We start from the raw sequence: 19,500 nt of genomic DNA, 5'->3' as shown, positions 1-19,500 counted from the left end.
AGGATGACAACGCCCCCCCCAACATGAATAAATGAAAGAGATACAAAGTACACTTTGGCTGTAAATCTTCATTGTAGCTGTAAATGATTTCTTCTTGTTCTTTTTAGACCTACAGCCAGCCATGTGGTTTTTTTCGTTGTTTTATTTGTTTGTTTGTTTGTTTGTTTGTGTGTGTGTTTTTATCCCAGCCACTGATTCCAGCCCTTGCAGAATTCTGATCGGGTCAAACAGTCAGATCAAACTGCTTGCCATCTGCCCTCCAGGCCACCCTCAAAAGAAACAAATGATTTCATAGATAAAAAGCAAGCAGATGGGAATGTGGAACAGAAAGTGCTTATCATATTAGTTTTGGTAATGGATCATTTAAAGTCCTATGAGAACATATTAGTGTGTGTGTTCTAGTTGTCAGGGTTTATACCATAATGTTTCTCTTCCTCAAGGAACTGTGCTGATTTTGGGGAATGAGACAGGGGTAAGAGAACAGAAAGAGTGGAATTAGACTTTGTTTTTTATCAGATTTTACAGTTTAAGCAGATATAAAGTGTTACACAAAATGGAGAGAGAGGTATTTGGCTTCTGTAGTCACACAGACTACAATATATGCAATATAATAAGTGACCTATACCTTACAATCCTAATTATTCTATTTATTTTGCAAAAATAAAATATTTATCTTACAAAAGAGTACATCATTGTTTGAAAAAAGACAATTACGAGAATGGTAGAACAGATTTAATGCACTATAGGTTGTATATAAATAATATATAGGGCATTATATAATCCATAATAGATAATATTATATCATAGACATACTGTATATAATTACTATAATTTATAGTGCATATAGAAGTATGTAATTTATATACAGCATATATACTACACTGTTGTAGTCTGGGTCTATCTGACATCCCTGAGGTGCTCTGTGTATCGTGGTAAAGTTGAGACTGGTAACCACTGACACGGGTTATTGGTGAGCAGTAGTGTTCACACTGGCTGGCAGCAGGACTGTCCTCCAGTGGGACAGAAGAACATGTGTAACTGTCTCGCTGCCTGTCATTAGGAACGCTAATGGAAAAAGCTACATGGATCACAACTCTCAATTAGCTCTGCAGGATTCATGTGTGACAGACAGTTAACTGTGCAGGGCTGAGGAGGGCAGGCGGGATGACAGGGCTGACACCACTTCTAATAGTGTTGCAGCTGATGCCAAGTAACACCTTGCAGCAGACAGCTTTTCTTAGACCATGTGCTGTTGATCAAAGAGCAGCGTGGGGGAGCCGAACAATAAAATAGACTCCATGCGTTCTTAATCGATAGGTATGTACAGAGAACTGCAATAAACCAATGTATTCTTATTATCAATTCATTTCACACCTTTGTCCAGGGCAGCCTTCCTTTGGACCCATTTACTGTATTTATCAAAGCATCTAATTGAAGAACTTGCTCAAGTGTACAAGAGCAGTGTCCCATCTCCCAGCCTTCCAGTTACGAGTGCAGGGCCTTGACCACTCCTCTAGACTCAACCATATTACTTATTTCCTTTTTCTTACTGCTACTTTGTGGTTGACACAAATCTCCAGAAACAAGAATATGAAAGCATACTACCACAAAATACTAGCGGGGAAAAGGTAATGTTTCCAGAAAGAAAGGAAACAATAGCAAGTCAGGGATGTCAGCACTAAACAGGTGTTAAAGAGCATCGTTAGCCAGCATCGTTAGCCTGTGCAGTTTAATCATTTTGCTGAAAATACAGCAGTGCATTCTAGGCCTAAGCCATAATGTTAGAAAAGATTAATGGAAGAGGCACCGTATGTGAATTCAATACACTCATTGTCACCAACAGTTCTGTTGTTGGCAATTGTGTTTCCTTAATTTCAGCTTTAGAAGTAAGAAAGGATAGAGAATCAATCGGAACTTCCTCTCTCCCAGTCTTCTGGGTCCATGTTAAGCCAGAACAATTAAAATTCTTAAAGGTGTTCTACATTGGTTTATGATTATATGCACATAGACATTACAGGAATTAATTTTAAAAATCTGGCAAAACCTTAGAGAAATGATGTGCAAGTGCAGACAAAGTCTTGTGGTACAGTACTGTATGTGATCAGGAAGATCAATGGTAAGAGAGACTCTGCTCTACTTTTTAGCGGTTTTACATAGAGCACATGCAAAAAGAAATTAAGAGGCTCGGCTTTTCACCCCGACCGTATGATTAGAGACACAGTAAGGGTCTGAGCTCCAGGCTATCTCCTCATTAGGTGATCAAAACAAAGAGTGGGAATCAGGGCTCGAAGCCTTGTGTTGGCAAGGTGATGGCAGAGATTAGAAGAATAATCAGGAGTAGGTAATCACGTCTTTGTAATTACATTGAGGAGAGCTCAACTGGCACATTCCTCAGTGAAGGCAGTATGAGATTACCGAGTGCAATAGGATTTTGGATAAGAATATATATACAGTATATAAAGCACATAAATTAGAAAGTAAAATACACACAGCATACATTTATTTACTGTATATAAAACAGCACACACAGTAATATCATTCCTTATAAAATTCAAGCCATTAGGATATTTTGTTTTAATGAAAGCAGCAGTGACGCCAAAATATGTTTAGTTCATCCATTGGATGAATGAATTACAGGAAGAACATTTAGGTCTCTAGATGCTCAATAGGGAGGTTGTGGGTTCGAATCCTGGGGGAGACATTGCTGTGATACTGCATCCTTGAGCAAGGCCCTGCACTCGGGTTGCTCCAGTAAAATAACCTCAGGTTGCCATTGTCAATGAGACTTTCTTCTCCATAGACTTATCTGGTTATGTGATTGTGCGTCATTCATAGCAGACCGGCAGATCACATTGTCCTTACTCTAACCCCCTTTTTGATAAAGGATCATCCCTTATTTTCCTAAGATTGACACCTTTGTCCAGAGCAGGTCTGTATTCCAATACACTGACTCAGTTCATAGCAAAGTCTGACCATGCTTTGGCGAAAATCTTGCTATTTGACACCAATTATAGCATATACAGTATGTCTAGGTGGACACAGCTTAAATTAAGAGGCAAAGATCTTTTGGATTGAGGAGTCTTTATTTTTAGCACTAATAGTTATACTACTGAGAATAAATCACTATTTTCTCATCCTCTATATCACAATCAATTCCAGTTAATTTGGGCCCTTATTGGGACTTTTTATTTCTGCCTAGACCAAACCTGTAGAAACTCACCTGAAAACCTTACAGGTTACCCACTTGAAGACTTCAGGCCATTCTTTAGGAAAGAATGTGTCCTACTCCTACCCAACATGAAGCAGTCCAGTTTTCATGTGAAACTCTTCCAGCATTAGTCTTTCACATTAAGGTCCTGCCAGACGGATGCACTTGTGAGCCTCTCAAGTCCCAAAGTCAGCACAGAAAGCAGAACCAGTGACCATCCACCACCACTTCCAACATAATGGCAATGAGTTAATTTACCAATAGGAGAAATGCGAGAAAACAAATGTGTGCAATATTCCAAGCAAGATGGAAGAGGTTTGGTTAATAAAACGGAAGAAATCGATGATTTTCAGTTAAATCGAATTGTTTGGTGAAAATCTAGTGTCACTCAATCACGCATCATGCTTTCGTTCTTTTGTCCTACCAAAACATGCTGTATAAGCAGGTCTTCGACTTTCGTTTAAGCTTGTTTTATTAGAATCCCGAGATCAAAAGACAAAATTAAAATGTAATACCCCGCTAAACCGGACCACAACTACGCAATATACTTTAGATGTATATGCATAAGCAGAAGGGTAAACATTGTTTACCTTCTTTTAAAGATAACAGCTTCATTAGTTTCCAACATCTGAAGAGCTTCAATGAAAAACAGACAAGAATTTTCCAAGTTCCAAGAAAGTCGCACTACTACTGGACAGTACTACACAGCATAGTTCAAAAACGGTAAACGGTTAACAGTCTTTTCTTTAAAATAACATTTTTATGCTTTGGACTCCATGACTGGATTTTTATTTCATTTCGTTTAATTTTAGTGCATTAAGCAAACCAAAAACATTTATTATACTAGTGTGTATTTCCAACTCTACAGAGTCTAACCCCGATTTTTTGCGTTAATCTTTGCAAAGAAAACTCGTTCGTTATCCTACAGTATGATTCGCTATAACGCATCCCTGACGTAAACCGCGGTATAGAGAATGTGCAAGTTTAGATAAATTATTTTTTATTAAATCACAAATTTAGTATATTATTTTGGTGGGGGAAACAAAGAAATAGTCAAAACACGCAAGCGTGACAGGTGCATTAATCGATAATAGCTTTTGCGTAAACATTATAAGCATAGATGGGCCACACGTTTGTTAAAGGGAAAGCTACATTTATTACTCGTCTCCAGAAATCCCCTTTGCGGCAGTGTTGACAAGGAAATCATTTAAAAGGGTGATGATAGTCCTCATTTACTGGAGTGAGAACCGAAATAGAGGGCAGGGAGAAAATGATGATGTTTCTTACGGCGGGAAGCCATTTATCACTGATTAAGTAACCACAATGACTAAATCTGCCACCTTTCCTCATTACCGCACGTGCTCTGCTTTGTAAAGACGAATAAAAATATCAGGCTAAATCGGGATTGTGCTTAAAAAGAAATTTGTTACAGTGAGATTTGAGAGGGATCGGAGGGAGGTGTGAATTGTGATGCAGGTTTAGAATCGGAATCAGGACCACAGATCTTAAAATTTCTACAGAACTGTAGCAGAATCCCTTTTCTTTGGAGATGACCAAAGTCACACAGCTTGGATGAGCCCTCCACCTGGGGAGTCTGGATGAGGTTTATAGGAGACTTGGAAAATCTGGTATCTGGTTTCTAGTTTAAGGGGACTCCCAAATTCAGGGGATTCCAATGCTGGTACCACATAATCCAGTTAATCTAATTGGCATAGTGTCTCTAAAGATTGGGTACACCTGCATTATTGATGCATTAGACATGTAATCTATTCGTTTAAAAAAGCTCTGGCTGTTGAGAGCCAGAAGGATACTCAGATATTAGTTCCAAATAAACCCTAAATTGCTTAAATTTTACAAATCAGTATCATAATTGACCGCAATGAAATTGTTCCAGGTTTTTAGAAACTGGTGACGTAGTGTTAACCTTTAAAACATTCTGGAGGGTTAGGTTTAGCTAAATTAGTTGTCAAAGGCACTGGGGACAGAGCTGTTCCACCAATGGCAATGAAAAAAAAACCCCCACAAAACTATGTCTTTCTTGTGTCTTTTTATAGTTTTATTTTGCTTAACATGTCACTCTAATTAACACTGTGATTAACTTTAATTGCATAAACATTCGGCTAATGACTTGAAAATCCTAACGTAAGCTCTAAAACATTTGAAGGAATTTTCTCATTACATTGTTAAGAACAATTACAATCATGCAACAAGGAATGATAATTAGATGCCATTAACGCACATAAACTGGGTTAATTGAAAATCTGGAAACCCAAACACTTTAAGGGGACCTGTAAAAAAGATTCAGATCAGAAGTTCAGATCATTTTTGACATTCAGTGCCACCATCAGGGATGATATCATGTGTGGATGTAGAGAATTTTGAATAAAGAAATGGGAAGAAAAATACACGTATCCTGACTTTTCCCCATTGCTACAACATTAATTTAATATAATAATTTCAATTAATATTTATATTAGTATTTTTTCCACTGTAAATAAATAGATGTACTGTAAACGTTTGTCTGTAATGACTATTAAAGGTTTAAAAAAGGCTCAAATTCAACTATATTAGCAGGTTCAAAGTGATGTCCAAATCTGTAGTTTATTTGTATTTATACAGTATATACTGTAAGAATGCCCTTTACATGTTTGATTTTGATTTGCATCTTGCTTTACTATTTCAGATAATGCTGTTCACCCACGTAAGATGGTAAAGCATATCAAATCTCTTATTCCCTCACACCAGCTAACAAAGAAGCTGGCCCACAGGACTAAAATAGGGAGGTGTCGGAGCTTTTTAGAATAATTGCATATCGGAGCTGGGTATCTCTTCTCTGCTGTGTGCACCAAACTAGCTCTGATGGATCACAAAAATGTACTGTTTGCATAAGCCCATTTATTATGAGTGATAGTGGTGCCTTAGATGACATTTTATAATCCAAAATAGCCTAATCTTGTTCAGTTTGGATACTTATTAAAATACCAGAATACAAAAGAAGCCAGGAAGAAAAAAAATGTCAGTGCTCTGATATGCAACACATACTTTTTTTTTTCCTCAAAAAGAGCAGTGCATTCATTTCATAATTGGATGCATCTTCATCCTCAGTAAACAAGGTTAGTGGCGGCTTCATTCTGAGACACAATCACATTGGCTCTTTAGTTAGTAAGGCGTTTTGTGCTAAAATCATTACTTAATGAGCAGATTCAGTCCAGCCTGCTGTTAGGTGACACATACTGTACAGCACTCATGCTCATTTCTATGCATATAGATTTCACAGTTTCATTTAAAAATGGAGGAGCAATGCAGGTCTGTGCAGTGTGTGTGTCTATGTATGTCTATGAGTGTGAGAGTGAATGGAGGTGTTGTACGGCCACTGGAAGAAGAGGGGTTTGGAGGGGGGGGGTTAAATAATTGAATTACACAATGCCTGCCAGATATCTGAATGTGACTTTGCAAGTTCCAATCCTTTATCCCTTCACAGAAAAAGTATTGACAGCTAAAAACAAACGGCCATTTATCTGTTAATTACATTAACATTTTATCAGTGCTGGGGAGCAGGGGCACGTTTCTCGTGGCTTTCAGATAGCTGTCACTCAGCAGCGCGGTATGGCAGGAGACAGACCAGGAGCCCAGGGAGCTTCTCCCTTCGGCTCAGCCAGAGCCAGCCCGCGCCGCTAGCTCCTGACAGTGGGGTGGGTGCAGCCGAGCCCTCTCTCCCTGGCCTTCAGGCCTTGTTCAGGAGACCTGACAGGGGCACGTGCCTGAAGGCCGTCTCCCGCAGACAGGAGGGGAGGATGAATAATGACACTGCCCCGTGTGACACTGGCCTGAAGGACAAATGACACTGTGAATCATAGGCTGACGGACTAGCCAGCGGACTGGAGGCGCGAGAGGGAGCGACGTCTCACTGCAAACAGGGCAGTGTCACAGATGCGCTGCAACTGCACCCCGAGACGATGGGGGCCCAACAGTGGATCAGGTGGGCCATACCCCCGGACCTGCGTCCTTCTAGACAGGGGAAAAAGAAAAGAATCCCAGCCTGAAAGCAAAACACCAGCAAGGAGAAAACCCCCTTAAAAAAAGCAATAATTACGCAAGTGTCCCAGATTAACACTTTGAACCAAGGCCCTTGTAAATGTACAAAGGGGAAGAATTGTCTGCTGCTACTATACTGTACATCCAGTCACCTGTCTGCAGGGTTTTTGTTTTAAAGATTGATATGAATGGAGGCAAGGAAGGCAGTGACATTGCTTTCCTGTTTGTTAACATTGAAATGAACCAAGCATTTCTGGCAAAACCCATTCCCTTAAGACCGGCAAAGTCAAACATGAACAAATATCTTTTTGCAGTGAGATCTTATATGATTTATATGAAAAATATTTTTGGGAAGAGTCTGGAATATGTAGACCTGAAAAACTAGCGTCAGGCGACAGAGACCCCTGACTTTCGCTCTTCAGATGTACAGGTAGCTACAGGAATCAGAGAGTGGGCATCAGTCAATGTTCTGCACTTTCTGGCTCTGAACCAAAGCCTGTGTGTGATATCTAAAGCACATGTTCTCAGGCTATTGTACGCTTTTGGCTTTCTGCATATTTTCCTCATTACACCTTTTGTATATTTATGCAGTTCTGAGCTGATTACATCTTTGGCAGCAACGTCTCCACTACGCAGTAGCAATGACAGAGAGGAAGGGATTGCAGCAGTCTTACTGTGCCACAGGCTGTAGACTCTGTCATGGAAGAAATCAAGAAGTTTCAAATTTAACCTCTAGCACACTTTGGGCACAGTCCAGTAGTGTTATTCTGAGCTGCAGAGCCATATGAGTAATTTCCTCAGGATTCTCCGTGCTGTTCATTGATCTGAACCTGCCCTATAATTTAATAGTTTATCTGTTTTATTTTGTTGTTGTCTCCTGACATACAGTACCATGGCAGAATCAATGAAGCTGTTATTCTTACTGTGCCCTGCTCTGGCAGGGGATACTAATTGACTGTCTGGATGTCAGTCTCCAGTTTGTGGAAAAGCAGTGAAAGGTCAGCATAGAAATGAATTTATTGTTGTATCTACAATCATTTTTCATTTTATCTGTTAGAGAGTTCCAAATTTGCTTGTGGAAAGTATGAAGAGATAAAAGATTTGGTACTTATTACAGAGTCTGTTTTTTGTTTATGAGGGGTCCCATTATCAGGTGGCACAGTGACACAGTGGTCAGCATTCCTGTCTTAAAGCCCTGCCACTGAGGCCCCATGTTCAATTCCGGACCAGAGGTGCTATCTGCGTGGAGTTGGTATGTTCTTCTTGTGTTCACGTGGTTTTCCTCCAGGTGCTCCAGTTTCCTCCCACTGTCCAAAGACATACTGGTAGCTTAACTGGCTTTTGGGAAAATTTGCCCAGATATGAGTGTGAGTGTTTGTGTCTGTGTGTCTGCCCTGTGATAGACCGGCACCCCATCTAGGGTGAATCCTGCCTTGCACCTGTTGTTTTTGGAATACGCTGAGGCTCCCCTGTGACCCTGTATTTTGTAGCAGTTAGAAAATGAACAGATGGATGGGTCTTTAGTCCTGATCCTGGATGACAGGTTTATCTCCAGGTTTTTGTTCCAACCCAGCTCGTAATTACCTACAGTAATTGGCTCATTGGCTTCAATGGACCAGTATACTAACCTCTCCCAGCTTTTCCGGGAGCTCGTGCTTTCAAAGAGATCTAGAAAACCTGTCTTCCAGGACCAGGACTGGACCAACCTGACTTAATCATGCCTAAATATATTCAGTGAAACTAAGAGAGGCCACATACTGTACAAGTTCAAGAGGGGAGCTGCCTCAGCATGCATAGGCTGCAAAGGAACAGGTAAAGGTGTAATCCACGCTGAAAGGAAAAAAAGCCCAAAGCTGAAATGCTGTTGCTCTTTTCTTCTCCTTTCAGCATGCAATAAATCTTCACCTTTACATACTGTACAATATACACTTCTGTGCAAACGTTTCACTTTGCTCTACTCTTCTCACTTCAACAAAACAGCAGTTGTAGGGCAATCTTCCACTGATATTTTATCCATTTTTACACAAAGAACGTGTCTGTATTTTGGAGTAATAAAGTAGCCTTTTACATTTATGAATATGTAGACAAGGACAAATGGCATTAATAAATTCTGTAGGAACACGTGATAATGAGTCAATTAGATTTGAGTGGTAATTGTGTTGAATTAGCTAGAACAAGACTTCATATTGTCTGTTCATGCATGGCTTACCTGGAGTATCTGTGATCATGTTTTTGAAGACTGATCAATGTGAAATAAGGATTTCTAGATCACAGGCTTTGCTCCTTCTTACAGTACTAAGATGTATTGTCAAACTGTTCTAATAGTAGAAAACTTTTACTACTTGCTATTTGAGGCTCAGCAAATTGTTGAGTCTCATAACATATACATTCATTGTGACTCTTGATTGTGTCTAAGATGTATAATGTGGATACAATGAATACATTTTTCTTTCTTTTTTTTTTCAAGGTCTGATCCTTCACCTCCCAGTCTGTACTCAGAGATCTTTGCTGGAGTAGTGGTTATATTTAACAACCTTTCATACCTTTAAGACACGTACTCTTAATCTTAAATTCACAAATAAATACTAAGCAAGTCCAGGGATAAATAAGACATCATTGACTGCAATTAATCTGAGCCACGTACCTCTTGGCTTGTAAAATACATTAGTGCACACCAAGTGAAAACAACGAGTAAATTGCAATCATCGTATTTGCGACTCAAAAAGCTGAGCTGACCAGGAGCAGCAGTGAAGAGTTAAAAGCCGTAACACTGGAGAGGGTTACTTAAACACATTGCCTCAATTCACAAAAAAATATTCTAAGGGCCACTGGTGACAAAGAAACAGTAAGAAAGAAAGAGATATCAAGTGTAGTAATCAAAATGAAAAATGGGGCCCCAGCTACTTTAAACAAGAGCTAATTTATCAAGAGAAAGTACGGATAAGTAGCCGAGTTGTTGCCGTTCAGTAAGTACCCGTTCCGCACCAAATTATTCCACCCCTGTCTGCATGCTACCATAAATCATACACTTCCACACATCTTTTCCTATTAGCAATTGCGCTAGGCATGGATGCGTGTTCAGCTACCAAACACAAACTAATAGGCTACAACTTTTTAATTTTAAGAAAGCTTTTATTTTTTTTCCTTTTCCACCTCGACGTTACACACAGCCCGTATGTGAATCGCCACCAACGATGGCTCCGGTTTCGCGATAGTCAGCAGGAGAACCTGGGGCCTTTTGGCGTACTGCCCCTGCTTGATTGCAATGCTCGTGTTAAAAAGGAATTTAACGGAAGATGGGAAAAGCCACCCAAAACTGCTGTTGTCTTCCACCCCTACAGGCGTCTGGGTCATTACCGGTGCGGTGGTCTCAGGTTCAGCTGATAGGTAAAAGCTTACCTTAGGAAATACTGTCGTGCAGATCCAGTTAAAAAGAATTAAACGGCTCTGCTAAAGGTTCGTGAATGCTCAGAATATTTTTAAATACTCATACATTTCCTCAGCTGTATGTGGAAGTCAGCATTTTGCGTTCATTCACTTTTGCCTATGAGAAGAAAGGTACAGCACATACTGTATGACGAAATGCATTTGTTTAAGCAGGGGATTAAAGTAATCCCATCCTACACTACCCAGCAAGATTTAAAACGAACATTGTATTGTCATATGTATCAATTTGACGATTAATATACAGTCAATACAGATATGGATGGGTAGGGATTTTTACATTTATGTCGGTCTCTGTTAATCATTTCATTGTATGAGTTCTCTTGACTGTTTCCAGAACAAGAATACATACTAAAGAGGCATGTTGATTATTGGAATATAGATACATGGATAGATTATAGATTTTATCACCTACTTCCATGTGGTTCATACAGAGGTCCACAGTATTTCAATAACCATTTTCGGCTTTCAGGTTTGTATTTGCTCTTGCTCCTTTACTCTAATCATTGTGTGAAGTAGTGTGAATTCATTTTTCTCCTTCTAATCCATCAAACCCATTATGTCAGTCTTATGAATTAAAATGCGACACTAAGTAGGTGTCTTCCAATGCATCAGTCTTCTTTGTGAAAATGGGCTGTTGCTCTCACTGAATGTTAAGAAAATTAATGTCTTGGGCATCTTCTTAACACTTTCAGTATCGTCTCCCCCACAGAACTGCAGCTGTATTTAATGGAGAATCGCTTTTTTAAATCGGTCACTTAAATTTAATGATGAAAGAAGCAAGCCACATGAAATAGTATTGGAGTCAGAGATCTCAAGTCCAGGGGAGTATCTGACAATGTATGTCCAGATGTGGAATTACGATTCAGGCAGAAACATCTGGAGATCCTAAAATATCACAGAGAAGTTATAAATCTGTAAATGTAGTTTGTTGCAGCTCTGTGAACAATTGTTGCATTACATGAAGTTTAGTTAAAAATGAAGCCAATTTACATGCGTAAGTTGTCATTTCGTATGCAAGGACATAGGTAAATTTTAATTATAGAAATGAGTATATCATCCTGTTGTCATGCCGGGTTTGGTGATGGAAGAACATTTTCTTGGAGCAGCCTGACAGGAACAAAAGATTAATATGACTAATGAATTTGTGTGCGTCTACATTACTTTGGAAGTCTTCCAGAGTTTCGGCTAGAATATACCCTCCAGATTCCGCCTCCCACTTCGCACAACCTCTGTGAAAGAACAAAAAAAAAGAAAAAAGAAAAACAAGAACAAAAATAACAACATCAGAAAAGAATCGCCTGAGCTCTCCTAAAAGCTCCACAAAGACAGGACATGTTCAGTCAAATGCTAAGGGGACCTAACAGTGATAAATGGAGTCTTTGACTTCCAATAGAAGTTGCATGATGGCTTGGCATCTTTCTGAAGTAATGCAGTGCGTTGTGACCAAATCTTGTTATGTCCTGGTTTCATTGCTGTGACAGTATGAGGGATGTTTGGTTTTGTTCTTTCTAGTGTTGCCATCCATCATCCTTTGCTCAGGCGCGGTAGCTTCCATACTTTTTGTTGAGACATCTCGCATCTGCCAAACCCTGCCTACTTATCTACAAGTGTGCCGAGAAATTATTTCCCCTGTTTTTCATGTTTTTTTTTTTTCCACTGCATTCCATGAATAAAACCAGTTGATAGTTTATCATGCGGTAACATTGAAATTAATGTGTTGCATTCCGACGCTCCAAAGAAGGATTCGGAATAAACAATTAGCGTGGCCCACGTTGGAGAAAGATTGGGATCTTCGAGTTTTATTCACAGTGGATCATAAACGGGAAACATCCCTGTTTTCTCACTAGGACCATGACCTGCAGTCGGACAGGTGGACAAAGAATGGGCCGATGGGTGTTTTTCCCTTTATTACTGTAGAAGTGCAGAGGTACCGCCATCAAATGTAGGGACAATCTGATCTGAATGTGCAAGCTTTTGCAGATTTCATTTACATAATAAAAATATTTTCTCACCAGGCGGGAGCAGCAGGGGGCAGGCAAACAAGAATGAGATGACACATGTGGAAACTACATGTAAAAGTGTATTTGAAACGGAGAGCAGGAGCTATTTTGTTCACGTGAAATGTGGTGGGAGTCTGGAATGAGGTCCTCATTGAGCCATGTTGCTTTCAGCTTGCTTTCAAGCTGGGATTAGATCCTTGGACCCTTCAGCTCCTCACTATCAAATGGGGTAGACGGATGGAGGCCTTTCATTTACAGCCCCGCAATCTTCATCATGCAGGTGATCAGCCGGCTCAGTCCAATGCTGAATAAATTCCGACCTGGAAGGAACAAATAAGTCAAGGAAATCAATTTTTTTGGGCCCTGAAAAAAAGAGGGTCACACATGATCACGTTTTTGGCGTTCCAGGCATGTGGAATTAATTGATTCGTTTTCCTCAGAAGGGGTCAAAGCTGATAATTAATTAGAAAGTAAACAAAAAAGGGGTCTCTGAAATCCAATCGTGGTCATCCAAGCAAAAAAGAGTAGTCCCTGTGTTACGGGGAGATGTCAACTCGTAGCATATAAAATATAATAAAAAAAAAACATAATTAGCAAAATCTAATTAGCGGAACATGGCGGAATTAAAATGTTGTCGAGTGGTGGCCTTCATGAATCCATAACGAGGATGGAAAGACCCACCCAATGATTTCATACAGAGGTAAAAACAGTTGACAAAGCTATAAGTAAAACAAATGTTCTGCATTAAATATATTAACTTGAGAATTAAGTGCAATTAAACATCTAAGATATTAATTTAAAAGAGAGAGACGAAGTGCTACAGTATATTCAGATATGCCATCTTTAAATTTGCTATATTGGTTTGCATACATGGGTCCCTTCTGGCTGTTTTATATTAGAGAGGCTGTTTATAGAAAACATAAAAAATAAACAAATTTAATTGAATTTTGTAGTGTATTTCTGGTTTGTTTGTGCCAGACAGAATCATGTAAGAATGAACACACAACATTAAGTAAACAAACAGTATATTCCAGTTGTTTGTCACTGAAAAATGATCATTTTTGACACAATATAGTGTTGCTTGGCAGGAAATGAACTGGAACAGTACAAGCCACTTTGTCTCAAGGCTTTGTGAAAACCAGGCTTGATTGTATTTTGTTGAATACAACATTATTAATAGCTAATTGTTTGTATTTTGCTTTCAGCAATACAGTTGCACAATTACAGTTACATAAATAATTACAATTAATAATAATTGGGCAGCGAATTGCCAAACCATTCCTTCACTGATGCATTCTCTTGGTTACTATTTGGTGAGGATGTACAGTAGTCAGATCATTTTTGCTGCTAGTTTAGCTACAGTAATGCAGAAAATCTATGTTGTAGATCTGCACGGTATCATTTTTTGCTGCTCTAAGAGGTTGGGAAGAGTTGTTCTACAGAGGTTCTACATATAGGTTGATAATAAACTATTCATATGCTAAGTCTTTCCTGGATGTTCCTCTGCGTAGAACAGATGTGACCCATCTGTCTTACAGCCTCCTGCCACATTCTTGTTATTCAGTGAGTGACTGAGGAAGCTCTGATTGACCCAGCTGACTGACCATTGACTGTGCACTTCCCAAACTGTGCCCATTTCTGGAGCTTTGAAGATCAGGATATAGAGAAAGGACATAATGGAAATTTAATTTCACATCAGACTAGAATTATTTATACTTGCTATGTTGACAATATTGGGGCTAAGGGACTAGGCCTATCTGTCCCCTAGACCTTAAAATGGCCTAGAGGGATTATTTAACAACATGGTTTTTGAAAAACGCAGAAAGTTGTTTGATTGCAATAACATACCATTTTAGAGTTTTCTTTAAGCTCAACAATGGCAGATGGAGAGGCTGGCACTAGGATACTGTCTGTTACAGGCCTTGCTGGAGAACGCGACAAGTATTAAATAAAAGAGCTGTTGTGAAGAACTTTAAATATATTGGAAACGTGCTTGAGAGAGCTGGGGGAGCTGGGTGTAAAGAGAAAAAAAGAAATCATGGACCATGAATCGTGGAATACGATGGACTGGCATTGCTGTGAGACCCTCTCCTGTGCTCCAGAGACTGGAGTTCTGCTGACCTTTTAATTGCAAATGTAAGCGAGGGGAATTTGTATCTAATATATGCGCTGTGTTGACACCCTGCTAATGGTTTATTCACCATTACAACAGTTTAGAATATTATAATTTATGAGCTCGGAAAGCAATTGTGTGCTGTGGAGAAGCAGGAGCATTAATACTCTGACCTCTCACCTCCTGTTTTTTTTAATCATGACTCTTAAAGGTCACATGCAGAGGCATTGCAGCTCGTCTCTGAGCATTGCGCTCTTAAGGCAGGGAGAGAATATGAGTCTTCAGCTACTGCTTGATATACATCACGTTTTCCCTTCACTTCTCCTTAATCCAGTGTGTTTTTCTCACTTACATTAATCAATGGATCTGTTATTGAAATTAATAATGGAATGTCACAGTCCCCTGTATTGCTGATGGTGTAAAGAACAGCTACAGAAAGGATGGAAAGCTACAGTATATAAGATATATAGACAAAGAATCTATATCTTTGGGATTTTTAAAGCAATCATACACAGCATACATATAGTGGCTACCACTTTCTATGCAGTGTACATACCTTTTGGCACCACAATAAGCAGGTATTTTAGAATAACCAGAGGCTGAATTGGAAATGATTGAAATGGTTTAAATTCTGACTTCTCATATCGGCACATCAAAAGGTGTCCTGATGAGAGGACACGCTGATTTGTCTTCTGGGGCAGGAGTTGAGAAAACACAGCTCAGTGCAATCTGGGGAGAGTGCAGATCCTTCAGCCAGGATCAGAGGGCTGAGTAGGGCATCTTTCACGCCATTTGCACACAGCTGCCTAGGTAGCAGGGAGGACAGGAAAAGACAGCAGGTGAAAACGATGCAAGGAAGTCAGCTCCAACACAGCACACCTAGAGTGTGCTCCCTTCTTCATTCAGAGCAGTGCACAAATAGAAGGAAGCAACCAAATCCAACTGAAGAAAAAACTTGATGACCTCAGCTGAACAGCAGAGCTCATTTTGGGTCTAGTCCCTCAGATGGATCTCAAGGTCTGACAAAAACCCATTGAAAACCCATTTGTAAGAGCTCCACACTCCAAGTCACATGACAGTCTATAAGGACCTAATTTCCTCGAGAAAATGGATAGCACACCTATGCGTTCCTTAGTTTAAAATGCAAAATGTGGACATTATCTTGTGTTGTGATTCAGCAGCATCCATCACTGTATGCTAATGCTGCCTGCTGGTTAAGATATTCTAATGTAAGCCACCCTGGAGATGTAGAGGAATTAACACAAACAGTGTAGGGCAGTGGAAACAGAGTGGGGTCAGGAGATTGTAGAAAGGGATGGTTCACATTAGGGAAAGGTTTAGAGCTTCTGACAGCAGCACTGCCTCACATACCCACCAGAGAGAGCGAGGGACATTTCTTCCTAGGCACCCTCCATTCTTGAAAAGATCGGTGGTAACAGAAGAGGTTAATGTCCCTTATAAAGCATCGCATACGATGTATTAATCTGATGATCAACGGGGAAAACCTTTTTTTTTTCTTCTTACATTATTTTAAACTGATTTCCTTATTAGGGCCGATTACATTTGCATGAGATTCCGTGATGAATTGATCAGAAGATAAAATCTAATTGAGCTGCAGTTTGAAAGTGGATACAGGAGTTGACGATGAAGATTCAGGACAGGTGCTTTCCCTAAAATATTAGATAACTCATATGGCTGTGCCAGAAATGCACTCTTCCTGTTAGCTCACGTACAGTGTACAACACCCCCTTGAAAGTGGACATATTACATCTGTATTTGATTTCCCCATGATGCCTCTACCCGCATATCTGCAGACCAGTATGAATGTTAGAGACCAGAACCTTAACATTCATCACATTTCTGCAGTTCTCCTACGTCACATTGCAGAATCCATTGTGAGACACACCAGTGACGGAGCACTCAGAGTTCTCCGTAGAAGAACAGAGCCTGCTACACAATGTGGCGCTGAGAGGGAAGGCATTATTATCATTATATTAATGTGACATTAATTGCTTTTACTTTTTCACTCCATTAAGTATGCACTATCTCTTTGGGATGTTGCCCAGATGGTTTATCGCTCCTGTGCTGTTGGTAGCACCATTAATGGAGTAAGACATGGAGCTATAAAATAATTGCGCTATGGTGTTGAAAATGTTCCATCGCACTAATTGAAAAGTAATTGTGGAGGTATAGAGCAACTGTCGCATCATAAAAGGCATGTCATTAGAAAGGAGGCAAGTTTCTTGTAAGGGGCCTCTGTTTGCTTGTTAATATGAAGAGGAATCTTCAGCTGCAAGAACACCGGTTACTGTTCTGTGATGTTAAGACAAAGTGGATACTTTGAAGGTTTTCACTTACACAGATTATGCAAAAATGAGAATTTGATCATTTCTTTGGCACGCAATACTGTTTTTTTTTTCTGGTGTGGCTTTTTTTTTACTTGAGAGCTATTTGAGCTCTCATGTGATTTCTTTTATGTGACGCTCTAAGGCAGCGCTAACTGCTAAAAAGGAATTTGAAAGAAGCTAGACTCTAAGGAATACAGGCTATTGGTTATTCTCATAATGGGACATGTGAATATTCCAATGAATACTTCAAAGCCGAACTGTAAGCACTGTACCATCTCAGCTGAGTTAATGAGCTCGTTAATCTTGCTTCAAAACTGGTTTAGAGAAGCCGAAGTTGGATTTTACATTCACATTATGGTTGCACGTGTTGTTATTTCTTGTCACAAACAAAATAATATAGATTTATCTTCGATATTCAAATAATTAAGGAATGATATTCAAACTGGAACACGCAGTCTGAAAAGTCCTTATAGCCCGTCAAAGACTGAACCAGATTTATCCAGTTTTTACCACCAGAGGGAGCTAGTCCTATCAGTAAAGAGGGGCTTGTGAAGACGGAAACTGTAGGACTTCTATTGTTATGTTGGCTGCCAGAAGGAAACACGAGTTTCATTTTGTGATAACAGTAGTTCACATCTTTAGTCTAATTTAATTTAAATCTTGATGAAGTACTGCTGCTGCTTGGAATTCTGTCTTTGTTGTTTCGGGAGCAAGTTATTCCTAGAGAAATATTTTCCTTCTCAGCTTGGAGTAGTTCACCACACCGGTGACTCATTAACAAAACATCTTGCTGTTATTCAAATTAGCCTATTAACACAGAGGAAAGATGAGGATTTCCTGGAAAGATGTGGAGTTCTGTGGTGTCAGGTGTACTGTATAAACACTATTAACCGGGAATGTGTTTCCTTTCCTTTCTTTTTCAGCTGCTCTTTGAGGTTTTCTACTGTTAAAGCAAGATGTCTCCCATAATTAAAAGTGATTTTGTGCCGTACAGTATTTCAACAAGAAGAAGGGCTGTCAGAGGGTCTCCTCAGCCTTAGAGGGACGAAAGGTGAAATACGGGGCCAGTGAAAGACACATATGCTTGTTTAAGCCGTCATTAATAAAACAAAGACAGCTCCATGCTGTCTGTCAGCATTGATTGGTTTTCAGCCTCTGTTTAACAAATCCAAATTATTGACCATTAATTGACTGCATGTATGAGGGAGAAACAAGGGACAGTGAACTTGTCCTGAAGGATTGGGGTCACAGGCGCAGGAGGGGAGAGGGTGGTGGTGGGGGCAGCTCTGGATCACACGTTCACTGCGAGATATTCAATAGTGCTGTGTAATCCCCTCTAACTCATGCTGCTGCCTGTGATCGATGGCATTGTGTGAAGATGCAGGGTGAAATGAAAGCGATTGATCAGAGTGGTTATGGTGCCATGTTTATTGATGGCCTTTGATTTGTGTCGCTTGCCTTTCGGTTTCTACAGCGGTGTGCTTGTTTATGAGGAGGGAGGCTCACATCAGAGTTATGTGTGATCAGAGGGGCTGGGGGTTGTAGGTCAAGCCAGGAGTCCAGATGCTACCAACCAACTCCAACCCCCACACTCCCCCTTCCTTTCAAGGTCAATATCGGCAGCAATCAGTGTCACACGGAGGGGGGAACTGTTCAGCATCCATGTTGAATACCTTTCAAGTAAGTACCTCTTCAGGGTGTGATACAAGCAAAGACAAAACACAGATATGGGCATCTTAGCAATTCATTGCTTCTGCTGCCCAAGATTCTCCTGATTAAGTGGATCAGTAGACTGTGCCATAAGTAATTTCAGTCAAACATTTTGCAATTGTAATGCAATTGTCATACCAGCTCATTAAAACAAGCATTTTTTATATGAATGCACTGTTACAGTACATAGCCACCCTGAAGCCTTTCTTAGAGGCTGTGTAATCATGCTGTAATAAAATATTTAATACGTTCTAATATTTTTCTAAAGTTTAGCAAATGTTTTCATGTTCGAGAGCTGTACAAGGATTCACCATGACCACAATCTTAACTGAGATTTTGACCTTAATCCCAACTGTGTTATAACAAATGTTATTATCATGAATGCTTGCATACCCGTTCCAGCTCCTGAAACAACAGTTCTAAATGACTGTGTAACCTTTATGAAGGTGTTTTGCCAGCCATGTAAGATCGAAAGACCTTTGGATGGATGAAGAAAAATTTTGACCTAGAGTGGTCAAAAATACTACTCTCAAACCATCACAGATATTACCTAATTGTGCAAAACTACGATCTGTAGCCTGTTTTAGACGGCTGTTGTATGTGCTTATCAGTGCAGTCCATTGCTTCTGATGTGTTTTG

This window comes from Lepisosteus platostomus, chromosome 10 (genome assembly GCF_059453375.1).
Source record: "Lepisosteus platostomus isolate fLepPlt1 chromosome 10, fLepPlt1.hap1, whole genome shotgun sequence".
NCBI classification, from domain to species: Eukaryota; Metazoa; Chordata; class Actinopteri; order Semionotiformes; family Lepisosteidae; genus Lepisosteus; species Lepisosteus platostomus.
The sequence above is the reverse complement of the archived record's forward strand: the minus strand, read 5'-3'. Positions refer to the sequence as shown.